We start from the raw sequence: 7,071 nt of genomic DNA, 5'->3' as shown, positions 1-7,071 counted from the left end.
ATTAACAAATTATCATTTAGTTAAACAAATATAAAGCCCATTAATAGCTCATAGTCTAATTTCCACAAGTGTTGTTCTTTTGTCCAAACCCCAATTATGGTACAAAGCCCAATTACCCAATTTTAATATTTTTAGCCCAACATCATGATTATTTTGGATTAAATAAGCATAATAATAATTTAGCTACGAGACATTAAATTAAAAACGTTGAACATAACTTACAATGATTAAAAATAGCGTCTCGTTACACGGACATAATTTCGACTTACACCCTTACAACATTCGCTAACATACCCTTATTATTAGAATTAAAATTAAAATTAAAATTATAATATATATATATATATATATATATATATATATATATGTGTGTGTGTGTGTGTGTGTGTGTGTGTGTTTACGAGATAGAGAGAAAGATATGGATATATGGTGCACCAAAGCTCAAAATTTATAGGCCTGTGAACTAAAAAAGTTGGCCATGCGATCGCATGGCTTTTGTGCCTCCAGGCCATGCGATCGCATAGTGGTAGGTGACAGCTCAAAATTCTTGTTTTCTTGTTTGTCGACGTTTTAATTAAATAAATATAATATATAAATAATTATAAGAATTATTTAAATATTATATTATATTTATGTGCATAGTTGACTTGTAATTTTTAGTCCGTTGCGTCGAGCGTTGAGAGTTGACTCTGGTCCCGGTTCCGAATTTTCGAACGTCCTTGCGTACAATTTAATATCTTGTACTTTGCGTTTTGAATCTTGTACTCTTGTAATTTCGAGACGTTTCTTATCAATAATTGGAACCTCTTTGATTGTATTTTGTACTTTTGAGCTTTTTGGTCGTTTGCGTCTTCAATTTGTCGAATCTGTCTTTTGTCTTCACCTTTTATTATTTAAACGAATATCACTTGTAAATAGAACAGTTGCAACTAAAAGCTTGTCTTTCTTGAGGGATAATGCTATGAAATATATGTTCGTTTTTAGCATTATCAATTAAGTAAAAGATCAAATTGATAAAAACCGATCATCTTAATAATTACAAATACTACCCTAATCATCTCACCCTCCATCTATCTATCTTCTATAGTTTCTATTAAAATGCTATAATGATGATGTCATTAATAGGGTAATTCTTTTGTTAAAAAAAATAAAAAATGAAAAAGAAAAAAATCTAAGACCTAAGCTGATGTCATTAATATTAATTAATTAAATCTTAAAAAAATTAACAATAAAAAAACATAGATCTTTTTCCGTGTTTTTATTGTATAGCCCTAATTTAAAACCCTCACATCGATTCTTCTCTAATATTCTCTTCATTCGATTATCGCCGGTAAATTCATCTCAGCCACCATCTCCTCCATCGTCTATGGGCATCGATCATCTGAATTCATCTCCGTCACCTCTTTAAACCACTGCCTTAAATCAATTCATGTATAGCCACCTCATCATCATCAATCCTAATGTTTTTTTTTTTTTTGAAGCCATCAACAACTAATCGTCACATGAATTGTTTTGGCTTAAGGTATGGGTAATCTATCATTGTTCTACATATATCTTGATTATTATTTGCTGTAATATTTGGCTTAAGAATGGATCTTTAATATTGATTTGGGTTTTATTTGTTACGATTATAACTTGATTTGGGTGTTAGGGTTTTATTTGTTTTTAGTTTGGGCATTTACATATATTCATAATACATTGTATATGATGTTGAGTTAAACTAACATAAGTTCATATGTGATTACGCACGTCATTTGATGCATCTTATGTTATGATTATAATAATAATGGCAAACTGAGATTTTTTGCAAGATGAAACTAATTTTTGAAAGTTTAATTAGATTTAGGAATCAAGATGAAACTGATTAAAATGACGTTAACTTGAAAATTTAATGAACATTCAAATGACGCACGCCAACTCTTTGATTAAATGTGTAGGTGAAGCTAATCTTTTCGAGTTTATATCTCGAGAGAATTTAACAAGTAATAATGATAGTTGAAGGTTCGTATATTGAGTAATTAGAAGACGAGTTACCAACGATCAACCATTGTCATTTAAGAAAAGGTATGCTACTCTATGATTTCATGTTTGTTTTTAAGTTATCGGTTTAGATTTTGCTTATGATATGGTTTTTGTTGGTGTTTTGCGTCGAGGTAAATGTTGGAAAGAGTTTTCCCGATGAACCATAGAATTGAATTAAGTAAACTTAGAGTTACAGATAGTTATTGACACCATAGAATATATCCGCAACAATCTGCATCAGTTGGTGTTGTTGATTTCCAAGTCGAAGGAACTTATGATTGGTAATTCCGATTCTTCTTTCATATGAGTCTTTGTTTCTTGCTTATTAACTGTTAGATGAAATGCTTGAATGAAAACTAAATTTTGTTATTATTGTGTTTGATATAACATTGTACATGAAATTTGTTAACTTCAATTGTTGAAATTTATTAGTGTAGTATTTCATCAGCATTCTTACATTAAGTACAGAACCAGAAAAGAAAAAGTAGGTGTGAACTTCAAGCACATTTATTTTGTTTGGATCTGTGATACAACTCATAGCTTGTGCAAGTTTTTTGTTTTTAGGTCACAATATATAATTTTGTAGAATTAATTAATGTTAAAAATTGACACTTTATTGTGTTGTTTTGTGTAACCATCAAGTCACCTCTTCAAAGTTGGTTACTGTAACTGGTTGAGCACTTGGTTTGGTACATTACTTATTGCCTAGGCCCAAAGACATGACTTATTGCCTGTAGTGACCCGAACTTTTCCATGTTTATATATATATATTAAATGAAATTGTTATTTATATGATTAAGAGTTTTCAACATGTTAAGCAATCAAACTTGTTAAGACTTGATTAATTGAAATAGGTTTCATATAGACAATTGACCACTCAAGTTGACCGGTGATTCACGAACGTTAAAACTTGTAAAAACTATATGATGAAATATATATGGATATATATATAGTTAACATGATATTATGATAAGTAAACATATCATTAAGTATATTAACAATGAACTACATATGTAAAAGCAAGACTACTAACTTAATGATTTTGAAACAAGACATATATGTAACGATTATCGTTGTAACGACATTTAATGTATATATATCATATTAAGAGATATTCATACATCATATTATCATGATAATATAATAATTTAAAATCTCATTTGATATTATAAATATTGGGTTAACAACATTTAACAAGATCGTTAACCTAAAGGTTTCAAAACAACACTTACATGTAACGACAAACGATGACTTAACGACTCAGTTAAAATGTATATACATGTAGTGTTTTAATATGTATTCATACACTTTTGAAAGACTTCAAGACACTTATCAAAATACTTCTACTTAACAAAAATGCTTGCAATTACATCCTCGTTCAGTTTCATCAGCAATTCTACTCGTATGCACCAGTATTCGTACTCGTACAATACACAGCTTTTAGATGTATGTACTATTGGTATATACACTCCAATGATCAGCTCTTAGCAGCCCATGTGAGTCACCTAACATATATGGGAACCATCATTTGGCAATGATGTTATGCGAGGTGTATATAAAATAGCTTAAATTTTAGCAGGAAATATTATTAAATACGATACAATTTTACACAAGATATTTATTTATTTATAGAATGGATATACTTAAACCTTGCTACAACACTTATAGGCAGTGTACCTAATCGTACAGTAGTGTAGTTTTTAGTAAGTCTGGTTCGTTCCACAGGGAAAATCTTTTAATCAAAGCTTAACGCTATATTAGTTTAATTTATAAAAATACGAATATATATATAAGTAATATTATTATTTTAAAGGGGGGTTTTTACCGTTTAATGACCGGTTTGTCGATTTTAAAACTTTAGTCGCAGTTAAAACAAAATGTAAAATATTAAATAAATAAAAGACTTAATTTAAAGCGTAAAGTAAATAATGATAATGAAATTGCGATAAATAAAAGTGCGATAAAATAAACTTGCGATAATTAAAAAGTACGATAATTAAAATTGCAATTAAATATAATAATAATAAATAAAAGTGCGATAATTAGAAGTGCAATTAAATATAAAATAAAGGAAATTAAATATGAAATAAAAGAATTATGCTTATTTAAACTTTCCGTAATCATGATGTTTAACGTGTTGATTTTAGTTTTATGCCCATGGGTTAATTGTCCTTTGTCCTGGATTATTTAATATGTCCGTCTGGTTTTTGTCTATAACAGTCCATCAGTCATAAATATAAAGTGTGAGTGTCCTCGTCAAATTATCCTTATACCCGAAGTTTAAATATTCCAACTAATTGGGGACTTAAACTGTAACAAGATTTTAATACTTTATTTAATAATTACACCAGGATGTCGACTGAGTGTAACCCAAGGTTTTAATACTTTGTTATCAATTATGCCAAGTGTCCTTGTACATAATTTCACCCCTGTTTTAATATTTCTAGTGGCTATTAATCCATTCCCGTGTCCGGTTAAATGAACGATTATTCGTACATATAAATACCCCGCCCATCGTGTCCGATCGAGTGTATATGGTTATTTATAGGGACGTCCAATTGTAAATCTTTATATTAACATTAACAAACTATCATTTAGTTAAACAAATATAAAGCCCATTAATAGCCCATAGTCTAATTTCCACAAGTGTCGTTCTTTTGTCCAAACCCCAATTATGGTACAAAGCCCAATTACCCAATTTTAATATTTTTAGCCCAACATCATGATTACTTCGGATTAAATAAGAATAATAATAACTTAGCTACGAGACATTAAATTTAAAAGGTTGAACATAACTTACAATGATTAAAAATAGCGTAGCGTTACACGGACAGAATTTCGACTTAAACCCTTACAACATTCGCTAAAATACCCTTATTATTAGAATTAAAATTAAAATATAAATATAAATATATACTACGTATATAGATAGAGAGATTGATATTATAGATTGAAAAATGGTGTACCAAAGCTCGATTTTTATAGGCCTGTGATCTGGAAAAGGGGCTCATGCGATCGCATGGATTTATGCCTTCCAGGCCATGCGATCGCATGGCCAGCTGGGGAGAGCCACTTTTGGTTGTTTTCTTCTGCCGACGTTTATTTAAATATAATATAATATATATATTAATTTTAAGAATTAATTATATATTATATTATATTCATATGCATAGTTGACTTGTAATTTTTAGTCCGTTGCGTCGAGCGTTGAGAGTTGACTCTGGTCCCGGTTCCGAATTTTCGAACGTCCTTGCGTACAATTTAATATCTTGTACTTTTCGTTTTGAATCTTGTACTCTTGTAATTTTGAGACGTTTCTTATCAATAATTGGAACCTCATTGATTGTATTTTCCACTTTTGAGCTTTTTGGTCGTTTGCGTCTTCAATTCGTCGAATCTGTCTTTTGTCTTCACCTTTTATTATTTAAACGAATATCACTTGTAAATAGGACAATTGCAACTAAAAGCTTGTCTTTCTTGAGGAATAATGCTATGAAATATATGTTCGTTTTTAGCATTATCAAATATTCCCACACTTGAGCGTTGCTTGTCCTCAAGCAATATAGTCTTGAAATACTAGAATCACTTCTTTATTCTTCACACTTTGTACATCAGTGATTTCTTTACGGCGGTATAAACAATGGTAGTAACGATGTGGTTTACAGTCCCACATGACTATAAAATTTAGATCCATTAAGGAAATTGAATCTTTATGAAAACATTTGATCTTTTGAAAATTAAATCTAGTTTTTACCCTAGATAAGTTTTTCGGAATAACCCTTCACCGGTGTTTGCAAAATATTTTTGTGGGCTTGGTGGGTTTCAGATTTGAAAATTTTAGCTCAAAACTTGTGGTTTTGTGTCACCCACTTGCTAACCTTGTATTAGGAAAGCAACACATCCAGTATACTTGCTCCGTATATTACCTATCGGTAAACTACCGTCCGGTTATAAAGGAAAGCGTTGAACAAGCAACTGTTAAGGCAATGTCCCCTGACATGCTTTTAATTATGGTCTATAACGTGTCGGACGCAATTACTATCCTTTGTAGGAGCAATAGTAAAGCTCACCCTTATGATTTTTCGGTCTGGCACAAGGTCCTGTCTTCGACCATGCTATGCAACCACTGTTCTTACGGTTGACACCCGATTTGGTTCAGGTGACCTAATGGATTCCAGGTGAATTCTTAGGATTTTACATTCAATGGTAATGAACGCATTGAAAATGGGTTTTCAGAAAACAAATCAGTTTGTAATTTTGATCAAAATATTTTCTCGTTCAAGCTCGAGTTTAGATATCATTGAATTCCATGAGTTTGAATTCTCAATCTTTAAGGTCAATCTCAAGGATTGAGTAATATCAGGCTTAAAAGCTGATTTTTGATCTTTTAAGGAGATTATCCTTTCTGGGGATCTGATTTATTAGTCTTATCAAGCTAATTTGCACGATGCCCCCCATTGTACGAGATAAATCCTTCTCATGGTTAGGATAAATCTGACCACTTGGCGACCCTGTTTGATGCTGAGGTCCGTGGATTTCCTGCTGATTTTAGAGACGACTTTTCTAGATTTTTCGTCAACCTACAGCTGGTCTGGACGACAACTTCTTGACCTAAATCAAGAAGCGCGTTTCTTTTTCGGAAGACTTTACTTCCTTTTAACGATGGAATTGATTCATCGTATAGATCCATCTCTTCTTTTCTTTCATCGGGTAAAACAGTTAATTATCGTCCAAAACAAAAGTATTTTCAATTATTTGTACAAAAATATGTGATATGTATTTTGAATAACTCGGTTAAAATTTCCCACACTTGGCTTTTATTTTCCTTTTTATTGTCCTCTATTCCATTTTAAATGAATTTTATCATTTTGACTTGTTTCTCAATTTATGTCCTTTCCGAGGTAACAATAATTTCGGTGTTAACACCTAGTTTTATAGTTCATAAATATGTATAAACATGATTTTCAGTTCATTTAATTGAAAATTTTGAAAAATTTTACTAGAATTGGGTAGTCAGTATATAAGACTAGGGCTGTTCTTTATTATCAG

General features: G+C 30.8%; 1 long non-coding RNA gene across 3 annotated transcripts in view; it reads left to right on the top strand.

Annotated features, from left to right (window-relative positions):
• The first annotated feature begins 1,316 nt into the window (after nt 1-1,316).
• LOC139858157 (uncharacterized) overlaps nt 1,317-7,071 on the top strand; it is a 66,209-nt gene continuing 60,454 nt past the window's right edge. For all 3 annotated transcript variants that reach the window (XR_011762831.1, XR_011762830.1, XR_011762832.1), the window contains exons 1-2: nt 1,317-1,522; nt 1,938-2,303. This is a non-coding gene — a long non-coding RNA (uncharacterized lncRNA). The remainder of the gene's footprint in view (nt 1,523-1,937; nt 2,304-7,071) is intronic.

The sequence above is a fragment of the Rutidosis leptorrhynchoides genome, chromosome 7, assembly GCF_046630445.1.
Source record: "Rutidosis leptorrhynchoides isolate AG116_Rl617_1_P2 chromosome 7, CSIRO_AGI_Rlap_v1, whole genome shotgun sequence".
Lineage (NCBI taxonomy): Eukaryota > Viridiplantae > Streptophyta > Magnoliopsida > Asterales > Asteraceae > Rutidosis > Rutidosis leptorrhynchoides.
This window is presented reverse-complemented; position numbering and strand designations above follow the sequence as displayed.